Here is a 20,573-nt window from a genome sequence, read left to right as displayed (position 1 = left end):
TATGGGCATTTATCAAGTGTGAAATTATCGTTAAAATCAATTTGTAGAGGTTTTATTTTAGCTTTAATGCAATCATGCAATACATATTGGGCGCATTGTCTAGTAAACGGAAACACACGTATACTGACTCAATGCTTTACTGTATATTCGGCCTCAGATATTGAGCTCAGCTTTCTGCTATGTTTGGATCGCCCACAGCAATTTGTGATTGTAAGTTCCACTTCCCGCTTGCCTATTATTGTATCCTAAATAAACCTACGGCGCATCACCTCAGTGTTCAAGAATGATAAAGTAAACCTTACATGTACAAGGGACTGTGAACTTCAATTATGAAAGAGCTTCATTTATTCATTGTGGTGACGTAACTATTTAGCCGTCACACTTTAATGTTCCACATAACCGTAAGGCTTTGCGAAAGCCAAAGTCTAGAAAATTACAGGACCCCGTGGCGGCCAGGATCTGCCAATCCGACTGGCGGTCAGCTTTGGGGAACAGGCGATGAGCTGCTTTTGTTTCTGTGCAATAACTACATTTTCCTTGAACTGTTTTCACTCGGGAAACCCAATTTGAGACAGTATTCGGCCGAAGGTAAATGTGTTAATTATGTCAGGCTGCAATTCATCAGCAACTATCTAAAAACAAACATCAATGTCTCATCAACTACAGCATCCAAAATTAACACGTAAAAAATAGTAACTGAAGGTTAACCCTTGACAGCACTGTTTCAATTTCATTTACATATGAATGTAGTTCCCTGGCCCTGTTTGTGCGTGTAGTCTTCTTGTGTTTCCTTGGATTCCTGTGTTTCTATTTGACAGTCACCGAGTGCCCCTGGCCGCTGGAGGCAGTTCCGGCTCCAGTCATTGGAAACGGGTAACGGTGCAATTTCAAACGTGGTCAGAGGCGTCTCCCTCCGTTTCGCTGCTGCTTGGAAGATTGGGGCCCATGTCCAAATCGCGCAGAAGCTGAACCATTGTTGTGTACCTCTCTCTGACCGGGGAACTTCGCTGGGTCACAGGTTAGTGACGACTACTGGCCGGAAGTGAGAACTTCAACTAAACCGCAGGAATTCACAGACTGTCAGGAAATAAATTCTGTGCACTCGCATTGTCTCACATTTAAGTTGTAAGAATAAAAACAACCCATTCCCAATAAAACGCTTTCCTTTGCCGATTCTATATTTACAAACCTGCCCCGTTACATTATTACTCTGGATTGAACAGCGGTTCAATGCGATTTCCCAGGATACTATCTACATTCTTTGAACAAAATAAAATCACAATAAAACAAAGAACCGAGGTCAATGCTGAAAGTTTCACAGAAATCAATCGCATGGGAAGGGAATTAAATTCCTGAAGAATAAAGCTGAATGAAAGCCGGAAAATGGAAAGAGTCAGCCGGGAATTTCTGTGCAGTGGGGAAACTCGGGTTAACAGATCTGTTTTGGGATCTTTGTGCAGACCTGAAATGTTAACCCTCCCTTTCTCTCTCCACAGATGTTACCAGACCTTCCAGCAACTTCTGTTGTTATCTCAGATTCCCAGCGCGTGCAGCACTGCGTCTCGCTTTCTGAAGACTACAACAACCCCGAGGCAGGAATCGAAGTTTAAATAAGGAACGGGAAGTGTCGGAGCGAAAAGGTTCCGAGAATCAGTGAATTTCGCTGAATCCGAGTAATTTATTTCCGGTTCCACGGTACAGTTCACGGAATATCATAATTTTTAACAATGCAGAAAAAAGCCTGTGTGAAGATTTAAATTGATTTTTATTCGAATTAGACCCGCCTGTATTTTCCAAATAAAATGCCGCCGATCTGCTTGAACTTCACTTGCACACTTAAAGTTAACCACTTCACTAATTTAGAGGTTGCTGACTACGATGGGCGGGTATCGAAACCGGGAAGTAACCATGCTGACCACTACAGCACCATCGTTGACTGGTCAGGAGGTTTGGACATATTTTTCCCGATTTTATTACTAAACCGTTCCCTATTGGTAACTGGTATATTTTCAACCACCGTCAAAAGTTCATGATGCACAACACCCAATAATGAATCACCTTGTCTTGGAGTGAAGTTTTGGCTGATAACTGCAATAGCTGATGGTCTTCACATATGGCTGTTCCTGAAGCTCGCATCAGTCATTCAGTAGAGTTAAATGAAAAGTGCAATTATTGTCCACAAAGTTCAGACGTCTCCACTCACCGATTAATGACACATGTTCCATAATGTAACTCTTATTCTGTCCGCCCCCTCACCAACCCCCTCCACAAATCCACCCATTAACTGAAAAATAATACATTCCATCGTGTGACACCTTTTCAAAAAGAACACGTTCTCGGGGCAAAGAGTGCAAACACGAAGGAATTAAGAGGAATCTGCCTGAAACACTGCTTTGACCTCAGCTAGAGTATTGTACCCATTTTTTGGTGCCTCCACTTAGGAAGGATGTGAAGCCATTGTAGAGGGTGTAGAAACACTGGGGAGATAGGGAACGAGTGAGTTCGAGTATCAGAAAGCAATTAATATCTGTAAAGAAGTAGTGCTGGAGGAATAAGCGGGACTGCACTTAATGACTTACATTCCAGAGTTTTCGAAGAGATGGCTATAGAGATAATGGATTGTTGATCATCTTTCAAAATTCGATAGATTCAGAAACGGTGCCTGCAGTTTGGAAGGTAGAACATATGAACTCACTATTTAAGAAAGCAAGGAGAGAAAAATAAAACACAGGGGACTACAGACCTGTTAGCTTTACATCAAGCGGAGGTGAAATGCTAGAATCTGTAATCAAGTCTGCGATAACTCGTGTGATTGGGCACAGTCAACATGGGTTTATGAGAGGGAAATTAAGTTTCACAAAACTGATAGCCCTTTCTGAGGATATAATTAGCAGAAGAGATAAGGGAGAATCAGTGGATGTGGAGGATTAGGATTTTCTGTAGGTTTTCAATAAGATGTGAGATAGGAGGCTAGGGAGCAAGATTAGAGTTCATGGGATTGGTGGAAATATACAGGCATGGATTGAGGATTGGTAAATGGACATGAAACAGAGTGTAGGGATAAACAGATCATTCCCAGGTTGACAGGCCTTGATCAGTGGGGTACAGAAAGGATCAATGCTTGGGCCCCAGCCATGCACGAAACACTAGGTTTGCAGCCTTGTTTTGTCCTTGACAATTCCTCGGCAGTGGGAAGGGAACAGTGTTTGGAACAGGGACCAGACTTCCACCTTCCCAATAGTTAAAGGGAGGAAATTTTAGATCATGAATTCCTGGATACGAGATAAACAGTCCGATCATTTAACCACCCTGGAGGAATGGGGAAACTGGATTCTAAGGTTGAGCTGGGCATCAGCTCTTTACATGTGAAAACAGTTGTGATGTTTTTGGATGATGTTGGTGAGGGGCAGCATGTAGATGGGGAAAAGTGTGGGGGAAGGGTTAGATCCTTAGGGTATTCACTATGTTTGTAACTGTTTCCATGGTGTAGCTTGATCTTAGAACACAATTACACAGGTTGTCTTGATGAATATTGCAATCTATAAAAATAATTCTCCCCTCTAGATTCATTGCTCCGAATTTGTCATGATTTCCTTTTCATTAAACCATTATGTTTGGCTATGTCAGGTTTGCATTTTTCTCTATGATTGCACCGCCAGTGTTTTCCACTCAGTTCCTTATTTGACATCCAATGATTTACAGCCTCTATTAACCCCTTCATTTTTTAAGGACTGCATTGAGACTAATTTGGTGAGTTTAATTTTTTTCTGATAAACTTCAAATGTAAATCAAAAACTGTGTTTGGCATTACAATTATTAATAAATGACAACGCAAAATATGAGTGTAGGGTAAAGTGATGGAGTGAGAGAGAGAAACAGAGAAATGTGTTAGAGTGGCAGACAGATGGGGTGGGAGAAGGAGCGAATGAAAATGACGGGGTGAGAGAAAGAGAAAGTGTAGGGGAAAACTGAAAATGTTCAGACATTTGTTAACATTATTAAGTATAAAGAACAATATCCTGTGACATATCCCTTCTCCATCTTTAAAGTAGAGAGAGATCCTTTCTCCATCTTGAAAATGGGGGAGACATCTTCCTCAACTTCTGATGTGGAAGTGCTGGAATCTAATCGAGGGGTTCGGTGGGGATTATATATTGAGTAAGAAATACCCAGGAGTGAGTAACAGATTGGAATCTAATCGAGGGGTTCAGGATAGGTTTTATACAGATTAACAGATACGCGGGAGTGAGTAACACAGTGGAACATAATAAGGGGTTCGGGGAGGGGTGGTGGGGAGGGGGGTTTATATATAGAATAACAGATTCCCGGGAGTGATGCACAGACTGGAATCTAATCGAGGAGTTCGGGGTGGTTTATATATAGAATAACACATACCCGGGAGTGAGTTACAGACTGGAATCTAATCGAGGGGCTCAGGGAGTTTATAAATAGAATAATAGATACCAAGGATTGAGTTACAGACTGGAATCACGAACCATTGAAAATATAATTTTTCTTGTGATGTGCTGAAATGCAGGTTACAGAGGCTGATTCATGGAATGTATAGTGTGAGTTATTAAACAGCTTTATCCCAAATATCAAATTTAATTTCTCATTGGAACTGTTTGACTTTTTTTAGTCTTGACACAAATGGATAGGGAGTCTTTGGATCCTCACTGTTTGCAGATTTTCACCATTTCCAATGCAATCTTTTCCATCCTGTTTAAAGTGAGGAGCCACACATTTCCCTACAATGAAATCCATCTTTCACTATTTCAACCATTCACTTAAGGTGTTCATATCTCTTTGGAATTTGAAGTGCAGGTTACAGATTGGATTGGAACTTTCTGCTTTCTGAATCATTTGCTAAGGTTCACAGAGTAAAACATCAAAACTGACATTCTGAAAAGGGAGAGGGCTCCCCAACTTCAATTCTGTGTTTCTCTGGCATCTCATGCTCTGTATCTTACAATATCTCTGCCCCTTTCGTGTGTCTGAAGACCTGGGAAAGTGATTCAGAAATTGGGGAACCACTTCATTGTCTCGGGACATTTCCTCTGAAGCATTTCATTGTCTCAGGACATTTACAGTAAACGGCTCCTGCAAAGAACATCATTAAAATTCATTCTTTAGTCATCCAAAACCTGTTGTCCATTCATAGTCCCTTGCCACACATCCTATTGCTTTAAAGATAACTCACATTTCACAATGTAGGAATGTGTGAATGCAAACTCTTTCTTCACGTGTTTCCACAATACTAAGGCTCACACTATCCAGGGTGAAATTTTCAAGACAACATTCATCAACTGACAGATTTCCAGCTCCAAATGGAAGCTTCAAGACACAGAAAGTGAAACAGAAATGAAACATCCGATTTACCTGTTTCTGCATCCGTTACTGGACAGCTCGGGGTTAGATAGGAATTAAAGTCGTTGTTAAATTATCTCCATCAAGCACTCCCAGGACAGGTACAGCATGGGGTTCGATACAGAGTAAAGATCCCTCAAAGCTTGAGTTATGAGATTAAAAAGCATCATTCACCTTTGGATTAGAGTTAAAATTAAACAGTGTTAAAATTAAAAGTCCATCAGCTGGAGAAAAGGGTAATGCTCCAAGTATTTATCAACATGCCTGGGTATAAAAAATATTATCCTGTGAGATATCCTTTTCCCCATCTTTAAAATGGAGGGTGATCCCTTCTCCATCTTTACCACTGTTATCCACTCCCTTCATTTCCATTATTATCTTGAGTGTTTGATCAAATTACCCCTTAACCTCAATTCCAGTGTTTCAGAATGAAGCATTCACTACACTGTTCATCAAACACTCCCTACCCTATTACAGTATGGGGTTTGATACAGAGTCAAATTCAAAAAACTGGTTCATTGGTGACAGGGGGAGAGACAGGGTGAAGGTTTTGGGAAAGGGATGAAGGGGGGATGTGGTGAAAATCTTTTTAAATCAGCGTGTGGTGATGACCTGGAACCCGTGGACAATGCGGTGTTTCGGGGATGAGTGTTTGATCAGTGTCTCAGTGTCTCCATAGCTGTGTCTCTGTCACGTTGAAAGTGCCAATATCACATTCATGAGAAATCAACTCTGTCAGAAATGTCCCGGTGCTGTGGAAACATAAAATGGCCACTATGAAGAAACCTAAAAGGCTGACTGGTGTTTGTGTAATTTATATAGATTCTGAGAGAGAGGAAGAGAGAGAGAGACAGACCAAGCGAGTGAGAAGAAGAGAGAGACACAGATCGAGAGGGAGACTGAGAGACAGAGATTGAAGGAAGGATACTTACCATAGCACATGGGAAGAGGAATATTCCATTTCACCCCACACCCTGTTTCCGACATTCAGTGAGATCCTGGCTGATCTCTGATCAAACTCCATATCTCTTTACGCCTTTGCCTAACAAAAATCTATCAGCCTCAGATTGAAACATGAACAAGAGACTTTGCATCAATTGCCGTTTACAGAGGATTGTTTTAAACTAAAGCTTTGACTACACTGTTCATCAAACACTCCCAAACCAAATACAGTATGGGGTTCGATACAGAGTAAAATTCCCTCTGCTCTGTCCAAGAAATTTTTAATTGTAGATTTTTACTTTTAATTTTAGGATAACAGGACTCAAATTGTACCGCATTCCAGATTTAAACTCCTGTTTATTTCAGTCTTTAGCTCAGGAATTCACATTAAAACATGCAGCGAATTGAAACCTTCCTCATACAGTTGCCTGTTTCTTTCAGTGTTTGTACATTCTCTCTTTCTTTTGTGTTTTCACTTGTCTGAAGAAATTGAATTGTTCCCATTAATCATCCCTTTCCATGAAAATCTAAACTGCTGTGAAACTGCAGCAGACACAATCTAATGTAGTGAACAAAATACTGCACCTTTATTCATCAATCCCGTTTCCTATCTCTGTAGAAACTCCCTTCCACTGACAGATTCTGAACTCCAAACTCAATCTCAAAAACCACCACAGAAAAGTGACTGCTTATTTTAAACAGTGACACTGAACTATTTGAAGTTCTGTCTCGGTCACAGAATCACAGAAATCTTGACTCTGTGGAATGAAAATTGTGAGAATAACTTTGCAACATGCAGGTAACCTGTAGAGACAGAAGAATACTTGTCTGTTCAAAAGAGATTCAATAAGATACCTCACAAAGCTTGTTACTGAGGACTAGAGCTCATACATTCCCCTAATCTGTCCCCTCAGTTCCTCTCAGGATTTAACAATTTGATCAAGTCACCCCTGATGCTACTAAATTTCAGGGAATACAACCCGAGTTTGTGCAATCTCACTTTGCAATTTAAACCTTGGAATCCAGGTCTCATTCTGGCAAAGCTGCAATTCACTCAAACTGTCCAAACTGTCCCTGGAGTGTCGGATTAACCCAGGTCACTCACATTCACCCAGGTCAGGCTCAAGACTCACCTGTCTCACTAACTGAGACGCTCCAGTATCACTTGACTTATTGTAGTCGGATGCCGCGTTGGGAGCAGGACAGGTAGACGGGATTAGGACGACTGCTCATGTGGAGGGTAAACACCAGGAATCTATTAGAGAATCAGAACAGACCAGGGAGAATCAAAGAAGGAAACTCATGTTCAATTTGTGAGCCCTTATTTGTGGATTGTTTTTGTTTTTGGTGAGAATGTTGCCAACAAACACTCCCTGAGATGATGCAGCAGGGGCTAGATACAGAGTAAAGCTCCCTCTATACTGTGCCCATCAAACACTCTCAGGGCAGGTACCGCACAGGGTTAGATATAGAGTAAAGCTTCCCTTAAACTGTCCTCAACAAACACTCGCAGGACAGGTACAGCATAGGGTTAGATATAGAATAAATCTCCCTCCATACTGTCCCCATCAAACACACCCAGAGAGAAAGAGAGACTGAGAAACGGGTTGAGTAGGGATCTCCATCCTCTCTCACCATCTCACTCATCCATAATTGGAGAGAGCATGGGAAAGAGAGAGCATGGGGAGGGGGGCTGCAGAGAGAATTTGGGGATGGGAGAGAAAGCGTGGGTGTGGCAGAAAGGATGTGGGATGAGATGATGAGGGGAGAGAGAGTGCGTGTGAGAGACAGAGATTGTGTGTGTGAGAGAGAAAGAGAGATGGTGTGTGTGTGTGGGAGAGTGTGTGTCAGAGAGATAGAGTTTGAGAGCGAGGGTGCGAGAGAGGGATTGTGTGTGAGAGGGATTGCATGTGAGAGGGATTGCGTGTGAGAGGGATTGCGTGTGAGAGGGATTGCGTGTGAGAGGGATTGCGTTTGAGAGGGTTTGCGTGTGAGAGGGATTGCGTGTGAGTGGGATTGTGTGTGAGAGGGATTGCATGTGAGAGCAAGCGTGTGAGAGGGATTGCGCATGAGGGATTGCATGTGAGAGGGATTGTTTGTGAGAGGGATTGCATGTGAGAGGGATTGCATGTGAGACGGATTGCATGTGAGACGGATTGCATGTGAGAGCAAGCGTGCGAGAGGGATTGCGCATGAGAGGGATTGCACGTAAGAGGGATAGCGTGAGAGGGATTGCTCGCGAGAGGGATTGCGCACGAGAGGGATTGCGCATGAAAGGGATTGCGCGCGAGAGGGATTGCTCGCGAGAGGGATTGCGCACGAGAGGGATTGCGCGTGAGAGGGATTACGCGTGAGAGGGATTGAGCGTGAGAGGGATTGCGCGTGAGAGGGATTGCGCGTGAGAGAGATTGCGCATGAGAGAGATTGCGCGTGAGAGAGATTGCACGTGAGAGAGATTGTGTTTGAGAGGGATTGCATGTGAGTGCGAGCGTGTGAAATGGATTGCATGTGAGAGGGATTGTGTGTGAGAGGGATTGCGTGTGAGAGGGATTACGTGTGAGAGGGATTGTGTGTGAGGGATTGAGTGTGAGGGATTGTGTGTGAGGGATTGTGCGTGAGGGATTGTGCGTGAGGGATTGTGCGTGAGAGAGATTGTGTGTGAGGGGGATTGCATGTGAGAGCGAGAGTGTGAAATGGATTGCATGTGAGAGGGATTGTGTGTGAGAGGGATTGCGTGTGAGAGGGATTGCGTGTGAGAGGGATTGCGTGTGAGAGGGATTGCGTGTGAGAGGAATTGCGTGTGAGAGGGATTGCGTGTGAGAGGGATTGCGTGTGAGAGGGATGCGTGTGAGAGGGATTGTGCATGAGGGATTGCATGTGAGAGGGATTGTTTGTGAGAGGGATTGCATGTGAGAGGGATTGCATGTGAGACGGATTGCATGTGAGACGGATTGCATGTGAGAGCAAGCGTGCGAGAGGGATTGCGCATGAGAGGGATTGCACGTGAGAGGGATAGCGTGAGAGGGATTGCTCGCGAGAGGGATTGCGCACGAGAGGGATTGCGCATGAGAGGGATTGCGCGCGAGAGGGATTGCTCGCGAGAGGGATTGCGCACGAGAGGGATTGCGCGTGAGAGGGATTACGCGTGAGAGGGATTGAGCGTGAGAGGGATTGCGCGTGAGAGGGATTGCGCGTGAGAGAGATTGCGCATGAGAGAGATTGCGCGTAAGAGAGATTGCACGTGAGAGAGATTGTGAGAGAGAGAGAGATTGTGTTTGAGAGGGATTGCATGTGAGTGCGAGCGTGTGAAATGGATTGCATGTGAGAGGGATTGTGTGTGAGAGGGATTGCGTGTGAGAGGGATTACGTGTGAGAGGGATTGTGTGTGAGGGATTGAGTGTGAGGGATTGTGTGTGAGGGATTGTGCGTGAGGGATTGTGCATGAGGGATTGTGCGTGAGAGAGATTGTGTGTGAGGGGGATTGTATGTGAGAGCGAGACTGTGAAATGGATTGCATGTGAGAGGGATTGTGTGTGAGAGGGATTGTGTGAGAGAGGGATTGTGTGAGAGAGGGAATGCGTGTGAGAGGGAATGCGTGTGAGAGGGAATGCGTGTGAGAGGAATTGTGCATGAGGGATTGTGCACGAGGGATTGCACGTGAGGGAATGTGCGTAAGGGATTGTGCATGAGGGATTGTGCGTGAGGGATTGTGCATGAGGGATTGTGTGTGAGGGGTTGTGCGTGAGGGGTTGTGCGTGAGGGGTTGTGCATGAGGGGTTGTGCGTGAGGGGTTGTGCATGAGAAGGATTGTGTGTGAGACGGATTGCATGTGAGAGAGATTGCATGTGAGAGCGAGAGGGTGAAATGGATTGCATGTGTGAGGGATTGTGTGTGAGAGGGATTGTGTGTGAGAGTGATTGTGTGTGAGAGGGATTGTGTGTAAGAGTGATTGTGTGTGAGAGGGATTGTGTTTGAGAGGGATTGTGTGTGAGAGGGATTGCATGTGAGCGGGATTGTGTATGAGAGGGATTGAATGTGACAGAGTTTGTTGTGAGAGGGATCGTTCGTGAGGGATTGTGCATGAGGGATTGCTTGTGAGAGGGATTGCGTGTGAGAGGGATTGTGTGTGAGAGGGATTGCGTGTGAGAGGGATTGCGTGTTAGAGGGATTGCGTGTTAGAGGGATTGCGAGTGAGAGGGATTGCGTGTGAGAGGGAATGCGTGTGAGAGGGATTGCGTGTGAGACAGATTGCATGTGAGAGCGAGCGTGTGAAATGGATTGCATGTGAGAGGGATTGTGTGTGAGAGGGATTGCGTGTGAGAGGGATTGCACGTGAGAGGGATTGCGTGTGGGAGGGATTGCGTGTGATAGGTATTGCATGTGAGAGAGAGTGCGTGTGAGAGGGAGTGCGTGTGAGAGGGATTGTTGTGAGAGGGATTGAGTGTGAGAGGGATTGTTGTGAGAGGGATTGTGTGTGAGAGCGATTGTATGTGAGAGGGATTGCATCTGTAAGGGATTGCATGTGAGAGTGAGCATGTGAGAGTGAACGTGTGAGAGGGAATGTGTGTGAGACGGATTGCATGTGAGAGCAAGCGTGTGAGAGGGATTGCGTGTGAGAGGGATTGTGTGTGTGAGGGATTGCATCTGAGAGAGATTGTTGTGAGAGGGATTGAGTGCGAGAGGAATTGTTGTGAGAGGGATTGTGTGTGAGAGCGATTGCATGTGAGACACATTGCACGTGAGAGCAAGCGTGCGATAGGGATTGCAGGTGAGAGGGATTGTGTGTGAGAGGGATTGTGTGTGAGAGGGATTGCGTGTGAGAAGGATTGTGTGTGAGAGCGATTGCATGTGAGACGGATTGCACGTGAGAGCAAGCGTGCGAGAGGGATTGCATGTGATAGGGATTGCATGTGAGAGCGAGCGTGTGAGAGGGATTGCAAGTGAGAGGGTTTGCATGTGTGAGAGGGATTGTGTGTGAGAGGGTTTGTGTGTGACAGGGATTGCGTGTGAGAGGGATTGTGCGTGAGAGGGATTGCGTGTGAGAGGGATTGTGTGTGAGAGGGATTGCATGTGAGAGGGATTGTGTGTGAGAGGGATTGTGTGTGAGATGGATTGTGTGTGAGAGGGATTGCGTGTGAGAGCGAGCGTGTGAGAGCAATTGCGTGTGAGAGGAATTGCGTGTGAGAGGGATTGCGTGTGAGAGGGATTGCGTGTGAGAGGGATTGCGTGTGAGAGGGATTGCGTGTGATAGGGATTGCATGTGAGAGGGATTACATGTGAGAGGATTGCATGTGAAAGGGAGTGCGTGTGAGAGGGAGTGCGTGTGAGAGTGAGTGCGTGTGAGAGGGAGTGCATGTGAGAGGGATTGCGTGTGAGAGGGATTGCCTGTGAGAGGGATTGTGTTAGAGCGATTGCATGTGAGAGTGAGCGTGTGAAATGGATTGCATGTGAGAGGGATTGCGTGTAAGAGGGATTGCGTGTGAGAGGGATTGCATGTGAGAGGGATTGTGTGTGAGAGGGATTGTGTGAGAGAGGGAATGCATATGAGAGGGATTGTGTGTGAGAAGGATAGTGTGTGAGAGGGATTGCGTGTGAGACAGATTGCGTGTGAGAGCAAGCTTGTGAGTGGGATTGCATGTGAGAGGGATTGTGTTTGAGAAGGATTGCATGTGAGAGGGATTGTGTGAGAGAGGGATTGTGTGTGAGAGGGAATGCATGTGAGAGGGATTGTGTGTGAGAAGGATAGTGTGTGAGAGGGATTGCGTGTGAGACAGATTGCGTGTGAGAGCGAGCGTGTGAGATGGATTGCATATGAGAGGGATTGCGTGTGAGAGGGATTGTGTGTTAGAGGGACTGTGTGTGAGATGGATTGCATGTGAGTGTGAGCGGGTGAGATGGATGGCATGTGAGAGGGATTGCATGTGAGAGGGATTGCATGTGAGAAAGATTGTTGTGAGAGGGATTGAGTGTGAGAGGGATTGTTGTGAGAGGGATTGCATCTGTAAGGGATTGCATGTGAGAGCAAACGTGTGAGAGGGATTGCGTGTGAGAGGGATTGTGTGTGTGAGGGATTGCATCTGAGAGAGATTGTTGTGAGAGGGATTGAGTGTGAGAGGAATAGTTGTGAGAGGGATTGTGTGTGAGAGCGATTGCATGTGAGACACATTGCACGTGAGAGAAAGCATGCGAGAGGGATTGCATGTAAGATGGATTGTGTGTGAGAGGGATTGTGTGTGAGAGAGATTGTGTGTGAGAGCGTTTGCATGTGAGAGCGAGAGTGTGAAATGGATTGCATGTGAGAGGGATTGTGTGTGAGAGGGATTGTGCGTGAGAGGGATTGTGCGTGAGAGGGATTGTGTGTGACAGGGATTGTGTGTGAGAGGGATTACGTGTGAGAGGGGTGCGTGTGATAGGGATTGCATGTGAAAGGCAGTGCGTGGGAGAGGGAGTGCGTGTGAGAGGGAGTGTGTGTGAGAGGGATTGCATGTGAGAGGGATTGCATGTGAGAGGGATTGCCTGTGAGAGGGATTGTGTGTGAGAGGGATTGCGTGTGAGAGGGATTGCGCGTGAGAGAGATTGCACGTGAGAGAGATTGTGTTTGAGAGGGATTGCATGTGAGTGCGAGTGTGTGAAATGGATTGCATGTGAGAGGGATTGTGTGTGAGAGGGATTGCGTGTGAGAGGGATTACGTGTGAGAGGGATTACGTGTGAGGGATTGAGTGTGAGGGATTGTGTGTGAGGGATTGTGCGTGAGGGATTGTGCATGAGGGATTGTGCGTGAGAGAGATTGTGTGTGAGGGGGATTGCATGTGAGAGCGAGAGTGTGAAATGGATTGCATGTGAGAGGGATTGTGTGTGAGAGGGATTGTGTGAGAGAGGGATTGTGTGAGAGAGGGAATGCGTGTGAGAGGGAATGCGTGTGAGAGGGAATGCGTGTGAGAGGAATTGTGCATGAGGGATTGTGCACGAGGGATTGCACGTGAGGGAATGTGCGTAAGGGATTGTGCATGAGGGATTGTGCGTGAGGGATTGTGCATGAGGGATTGTGTGTGAGGGGTTGTGCGTGAGGGGTTGTGCGTGAGGGGTTGTGCATGAGGGGTTGTGCGTGAGGGGTTGTGCATGAGAAGGATTGTGTGTGAGACGGATTGCATGTGAGAGAGATTGCATGTGAGAGCGAGCGGGTGAAATGGATTGCATGTGTGAGGGATTGTGTGTGAGAGGGATTGTGTGTGAGAGTGATTGTGTGTGAGAGGGATTGTGTGTAAGAGTGATTGTGTGTGAGAGGGATTGTGTTTGAGAGGGATTGTGTGTGAGAGGGATTGCATGTGAGCGGGATTGTGTATGAGAGGGATTGAATGTGACAGAGTTTGTTGTGAGAGGGATCGTTCGTGAGGGATTGTGCATGAGGGATTGCTTGTGAGAGGGATTGCGTGTGAGAGGGATTGCGTGTGAGAGGGATTGCGTGTGAGAGGGATTGCGTGTGAGAGGGATTGCGTGTGAGACAGATTGCATTTGAGAGCGAGCGTGTGAAATGGATTGCATGTGAGAGGGATTGTGTGTGAGAGGGATTGCGTGTGAGAGGGATTGCACGTGAGAGGGATTGCGTGTGGGAGGGATTGCGTGTGATAGGTATTGCATGTGAGAGAGAGTGCGTGTGAGAGGGAGTGCGTGTGAGAGGGATTGTTGTGAGAGGGATTGAGTGTGAGAGGGATTGTTGTGAGAGGGATTGTGTGTGAGAGCGATTGTATGTGAGAGGGATTGCATCTGTAAGGGATTGCATGTGAGAGTGAGCATGTGAGAGTGAATGTGTGAGAGGGAATGTGTGTGAGACGGATTGCATGTGAGAGCAAGCGTGTGAGAGGGATTGCGTGTGAGAGGGATTGTGTGTGTGAGGGATTGCATCTGAGAGAGATTGTTGTGAGAGGGATTGAGTGCGAGAGGAATTGTTGTGAGAGGGATTGTGTGTGAGAGCGATTGCATGTGAGACACATTGCACGTGAGAGCAAGCGTGCGATAGGGATTGCAGGTGAGAGGGATTGTGTGTGAGAGGGATTGTGTGTGAGAGGGATTGCGTGTGAGAAGGATTGTGTGTGAGAGCGATTGCATGTGAGACGGATTGCACGTGAGAGCAAGTGTGCGAGAGGGATTGCATGTGATAGGGATTGCATGTGAGAGCGAGCGTGTGAGAGGGATTGCAAGTGAGAGGGTTTGCATGTGTAGAGGGATTGTGTGTGAGAGGGTTTGTGTGTGACAGGGATTGCGTGTGAGAGGGATTGTGCGTGAGAGGGATTGCGTGTGAGAGGGATTGTGTGTGAGAGGGATTGCATGTGAGAGGGATTGTGTGTGAGAGGGATTGTGTGTGAGATGGATTGTGTGTGAGAGGGATTGCGTGTGAGAGCGAGCGTGTGAGAGCAATTGCGTGTGAGAGGAATTGCGTGTGAGAGGGATTGCGTTTTGAGAGGGATTGCGTGTGAGAGGGATTGCGTGTGATAGGGATTGCATGTGAGAGGGATTACATGTGAGAGGATTGCATGTGAAAGGGAGTGCGTGTGAGAGGGAGTGCGTGTGAGAGTGAGTGCGTGTGAGAGGGAGTGCATGTGAGAGGGATTGCGTGTGAGAGGGATTGCCTGTGAGAGGGATTGTGTTAGAGCGATTGCATGTGAGAGTGAGCGTGTGAAATGGATTGCATGTGAGAGGGATTGCGTGTAAGAGGGATTGCGTGTGAGAGGGATTGCGTGTGAGAGGGATTGTGTGTGAGAGGGATTGTGTGAGAGAGGGAATGCATATGAGAGGGATTGTGTGTGAGAAGGATAGTGTGTGAGAGGGATTGCGTGTGAGACAGATTGCGTGTGAGAGCAAGCTTGTGAGTGGGATTGCATGTGAGAGGGATTGTGTTTGAGAAGGATTGCATGTGAGAGGGATTGTGTGAGAGAGGGATTGTGTGTGAGAGGGAATGCATGTGAGAGGGATTGTGTGTGAGAAGGATAGTGTGTGAGAGGGATTGCGTGTGAGACAGATTGCGTGTGAGAGCGAGCGTGTGAGATGGATTGCATATGAGAGGGATTGCGTGTGAGAGGAATTGTGTGTTAGAGGGACTGTGTGTGAGATGGATTGCATGTGAGTGTGAGCGGGTGAGATGGATGGCATGTGAGAGGGATTGCATGTGAGAGGGATTGCATGTGAGAAAGATTGTTGTGAGAGGGATTGAGTGTGAGAGGGATTGTTGTGAGAGGGATTGCATCTGTAAGGGATTGCATGTGAGAGCAAACGTGTGAGAGGGATTGCGTGTGAGAGGGATTGTGTGTGTGAGGGATTGCATCTGAGAGAGATTGTTGTGAGTGGGATTGAGTGTGAGAGGAATAGTTGTGAGAGGGATTGTGTGTGAGAGCGATTGCATGTGAGACACATTGCACGTGAGAGAAAGCATGAGAGAGGGATTGCATGTAAGATGGATTGTGTGTGAGAGGGATTGTGTGTGAGAGAGATTGTGTGTGAGAGCGTTTGCATGTGAGAGCGAGAGTGTGAAATGGATTGCATGTGAGAGGGATTGTGTGTGAGAGGGATTGTGCGTGAGAGGGATTGTGTGTGACAGGGATTGTGTGTGAGAGGGATTACGTGTGAGAGGGGTGCGTGTGATAGGGATTGCATGTGAAAGGGAGTGCGTGGGAGAGGGAGTGCGTGGGAGAGGGAGTGTGTGTGAGAGGGATTGCATGTGAGAGGGATTGCATGTGAGAGGGATTGCCTGTGAGAGGGATTGTGTGTGAGAGGGATTGCGTGTGAGAGGGATTGCGTGTGAGAGGGATTGCGTGTGAGAGGGATTGTGTGTGAGAGGGATGCGTGTGAGAGGGATTGTGCATGAGGGATTGCGTGTGAGAGGGATTGCATGTGAGAGGGATTGCATGTGAGACGGATTGCATGTGAGACGGATTGCATGTGAGAGCAAGCGTGCGAGAGGGATTGCGCATGAGAGGGATTGCACGTGAGAGGGATAGCGTGAGAGGGATTGCTCGCGAGAGGGATTGCGCACGAGAGGGATTGCGCATGAGAGGGATTGCGCGCGAGAGGGATTGCTCGCGAGAGGGATTGCGCACGAGAGGGATTGCGCGTGAGAGGGATTACGCGTGAGAGGGATTGAGCGTGAGAGGGATTGCGCGTGAGAGGGATTGCGCGTGAGAGAGATTGCGCATGAGAGAGATTGCGCGTGAGAGAGATTGCACGTGAGAGAGATTGTGTTTGAGAGGGATTGCATGTGAGTGCGAGCGTGTGAAATGGATTGCATGTGAGAGGGATTGTGTGTGAGAGGGATTGCGTGTGAGAGGGATTACGTGTGAGAGGGATTGTGTGTGAGGGATTGAGTGTGAGGGATTGTGTGTGAGGGATTGTGCGTGAGGGATTGTGCGTGAGGGATTGTGCGTGAGAGAGATTGTGTGTGAGGGGGATTGCATGTGAGAGCGAGAGTGTGAAATGGATTGCATGTGAGAGGGATTGTGTGTGAGAGGGATTGTGTGAGAGAGGGATTGTGTGAGAGAGGGAATGCGTGTGAGAGGGAATGCGTGTGAGAGGGAATGCGTGTGAGAGGAATTGTGCATGAGGGATTGTGCACAAGGGATTGCACGTGAGGGAATGTGCGTAAGGGATTGTGCATGAGGGATTGTGCGTGAGGGATTGTGCATGAGGGATTGTGTGTGAGGGGTTGTGCGTGAGGGGTTGTGCGTGAGGGGTTGTGCATGAGGGGTTGTGCGTGAGGGGTTGTGCATGAGAAGGATTGTGTGTGAGACGGATTGCATGTGAGAGAGATTGCATGTGAGAGCGAGCGGGTGAAATGGATTGCATGTGTGAGGGATTGTGTGTGAGAGGGATTGTGTATGAGAGTGATTGTGTGTGAGAGGGATTGTGTGTAAGAGTGATTGTGTGTGAGAGGGATTGTGTTTGAGAGGGATTGTGTGTGAGAGGGATTGCATGTGAGCGGGATTGTGTATGAGAGGGATTGAATGTGACAGAGTTTGTTGTGAGAGGGATCGTTCGTGAGGGATTGTGCATGAGGGATTGCTTGTGAGAGGGATTGCGTGTGAGAGGTATTGTGTGTGAGAGGGATTGCGTGTGAGAGGGATTGCGAGTGAGAGGGATTGCGTGTGAGAGGGAATGCGTGTGAGAGGGATTGCGTGTGAGACAGATTGCATGTGAGAGCGAGCGTGTGAAATGGATTGCATGTGAGAGGGATTGTGTGTGAGAGGGATTGCGTGTGAGAGGGATTGCACGTGAGAGGGATTGCGTGTGGGAGGGATTGCGTGTGATAGGGATTGCATGTGAGAGGGAGTGCGTGTGAGAGGGAGTGCATGTGAGAGAGAGTGCATGTGAGAGAGAGTGCGTGTGAGAGGGAGTGCGTGTGAGAGGGATTGTTGTGAGAGGGATTGAGTGTGAGAGGGATTGTTGTGACAGGGATTGTGTGTGAGAGCGATTGTATGTGAGAGGGATTGCATCTGTAAGGGATTGCATGTGAGAGCGAGCATGTGAGAGTGAACGTGTGAGAGGGAATGTGTGTGAGACGGATTGCATGTGAGAGCAAGCTTGTGAGATGGATTGCGTGTGAGAGGGATTGTGTGTGTGAGGGATTGCATCTGAGAGAGATTGTTGTGAGTGGGATTGAGTGCGAGAGGAATTGTTGTGAGAGGGTTTGTGTGTGACAGGGATTGCGTGTGAGAGGGATTGTGCGTGAGAGGGATTGCGTGTGAGAGGGATTGTGTGTGAGAGGGATTGCATGTGAGAGGGATTGTGTGTGAGAGGGATTGTGTGTGAGATGGATTGTGTGTGAGAGGGATTGCGTGTGAGAGCGAGCGTGTGAGAGCAATTGCGTGTGAGAGGAATTGCGTGTGAGAGGGATTGCATGTGAGAGGGATTGCGTGTGAGAGGGATTGCGTGTGATAGGGATTGCATGTGAGAGGGATTACATGTGAGAGGATTGCATGTGAAAGGGAGTGCGTGTGAGAGGGAGTGCGTGTGAGAGTGAGTGCGTGTGAGAGGGAGTGCATGTGAGAGGGAGTGCATGTGAGAGGGATTGCGTGTGAGAGGGATTGCCTGTGAGAGGGATTGTGTTAGAGCGATTGCATGTGAGAGTGAGCGTGTGAAATGGATTGCATGTGAGAGGGATTGCGTGTAAGAGGGATTGCGTGTGAGAGGGATTGCGTGTGAGAGGGATTGTGTGTGAGAGGGATTGTGTGAGAGAGGGAATGCATATGAGAGGGATTGTGTGTGAGAAGGATAGTGTGTGAGAGGGATTGCGTGTGAGACAGATTGCGTGTGAGAGCAAGCTTGTGAGTGGGATTGCATGTGAGAGGGATTGTGTTTGAGAAGGATTGCATGTGAGAGGGATTGTGTGAGAGAGGGATTGTGTGTGAGAGGGAATGCATGTGAGAGGGATTGTGTGTGAGAAGGATAGTGTGTGAGAGGGATTGCGTGTGAGACAGATTGCGTGTGAGAGCGAGCGTGTGAGATGGATTGCATATGAGAGGGATTGCGTGTGAGAGGAATTGTGTGTTAGAGGGACTGTGTGTGAGATGGATTGCATGTGAGTGTGAGCGGGTGAGATGGATGGCATGTGAGAGGGATTGCATGTGAGAGGCATTGCATGTGAGAAAGATTGTTGTGAGAGGGATTGAGTGTGAGAGGGATTGTTGTGAGAGGGATTGCATCTGTAAGGGATTGCATGTGAGAGCAAACGTGTGAGAGGGATTGCGTGTGAGAGGGATTGTGTGTGTGAGGGATTGCATCTGAGAGAGATTGTTGTGAGAGGGATTGAGTGTGAGAGGAATAGTTGTGAGAGGGATTGTGTGTGAGAGCGATTGCATGTGAGACACATTGCACGTGAGAGAAAGCATGAGAGAGGGATTGCATGTAAGATGGATTGTGTGTGAGAGGGATTGTGTGTGAGAGAGATTGTGTGTGAGAGCGTTTGCATGTGAGAGCGAGAGTGTGAAATGGATTGCATGTGAGAGGGATTGTGTGTGAGAGGGATTGTGCGTGAGAGGGATTGTGTGTGACAGGGATTGTGTGTGAGAGGGATTACGTGTGAGAGGGGTGCGTGTGATAGGGATTGCATGTGAAAGGGAGTGCGTGGGAGAGGGAGTGCGTGGGAGAGGGAGTGTGTGTGAGAGGGATTGCATGTGAGAGGAAATGCATGTGAGAGGGATTGCCTGTGAGAGGGATTGTGTGTGAGAGGGATTGCGTGTGAGAGGGATTGCGTGTGAGAGGGATTGCGTGTGAGAGGGATTGTGTGTGAGAGGGATGCGTGTGAGAGGGATTGTGCATGAGGGATTGCGTGTGAGAGGGATTGCCTGTGAGAGGGATTGCATGTGAGACGGATTGCATGTGAGACGGATTGCATGTGAGAGCAAGCGTGCGAGAGGGATTGCGCATGAGAGGGATTGCACGTGAGAGGGATAGCGTGAGAGGGATTGCTCGCGAGAGGGATTGCGCACGAGAGGGATTGCGCATGAGAGGGATTGCGCGCGAGAGGGATTGCTCGCGAGAGGGATTGCGCACGAGAGGGATTGCGCGTGAGAGGGATTACGCGTGAGAGGGATTGAGCGTGAGAGGGATTGAGCGTGAGAGGGATTGCGCGTGAGAGGGATTGCGCGTGAGAGAGATTGCGCATGAGAGAGATTGCGCGTGAGAGAGATTGCACGTGAGAGAGATTGTGTTTGAGAGGGATTGCATGTGAGTGCGAGCGTGTGAAATGGATTGCATGTGAGAGGGATTGTGTGTGAGAGGGATTGCGTGTGAGAGGGATTACGTGTGAGAGGGATTACGTGTGAGAGGGATTGTGTGTGAGGGATTGAGTGTGAGGGATTGTGTGTGAGGGATTGTGCGTGAGGGATTGTGCGTGAGGGATTGTGCGTGAGAGAGATTGTGTGTGAGGGGGATTGCATGTGAGAGCGAGAGTGTGAAATGGATTGCATGTGAGAGGGATTGTGTGTGAGAGGGATTGTGTGAGAGAGGGATTGTGTGAGACAGGGAATGCGTGTGAGAGGGAATGCGTGTGAGAGGGAATGCGTGTGAGAGGAATTGTGCATGAGGGATTGTGCACAAGGGATTGCACGTGAGGGAATGTGCGTAAGGGATTGTGCATGAGGGATTGTGCGTGAGGGATTGTGCATGAGGGATTGTGTGTGAGGGGTTGTGCGTGAGGGGTTGTGCGTGAGGGGTTGTGCATGAGGGGTTGTGCGTGAGGGGTTGTGCATGAGAAGGATTGTGTGTGAGACGGATT

General features: G+C 47.7%; 2 long non-coding RNA genes across 2 annotated transcripts; one reads left to right on the top strand and one right to left on the bottom strand.

The window, feature by feature from the left end:
• Positions 1-322: 322 nt before the first annotated feature.
• On the bottom strand, positions 323-868 carry LOC121273508. Its single transcript, XR_005942037.1, has 2 exons — positions 739-868; positions 323-632 (listed from the first exon to the last, which is right to left on the bottom strand). It is a non-coding gene; the product is annotated as an uncharacterized LOC121273508 (long non-coding RNA).
• On the top strand, positions 499-3,795 carry LOC121273509. Its single transcript, XR_005942038.1, has 3 exons — positions 499-588; positions 819-1,018; positions 1,497-3,795. It is a non-coding gene; the product is annotated as an uncharacterized LOC121273509 (long non-coding RNA).
• The last annotated feature ends 16,778 nt before the right edge of the window (positions 3,796-20,573 follow it).

Source organism: Carcharodon carcharias (genome assembly GCF_017639515.1).
Source record: "Carcharodon carcharias isolate sCarCar2 chromosome 24 unlocalized genomic scaffold, sCarCar2.pri SUPER_24_unloc_2, whole genome shotgun sequence".
In the NCBI taxonomy this organism is placed as follows: domain Eukaryota; kingdom Metazoa; phylum Chordata; class Chondrichthyes; order Lamniformes; family Lamnidae; genus Carcharodon; species Carcharodon carcharias.
This window is presented reverse-complemented; position numbering and strand designations above follow the sequence as displayed.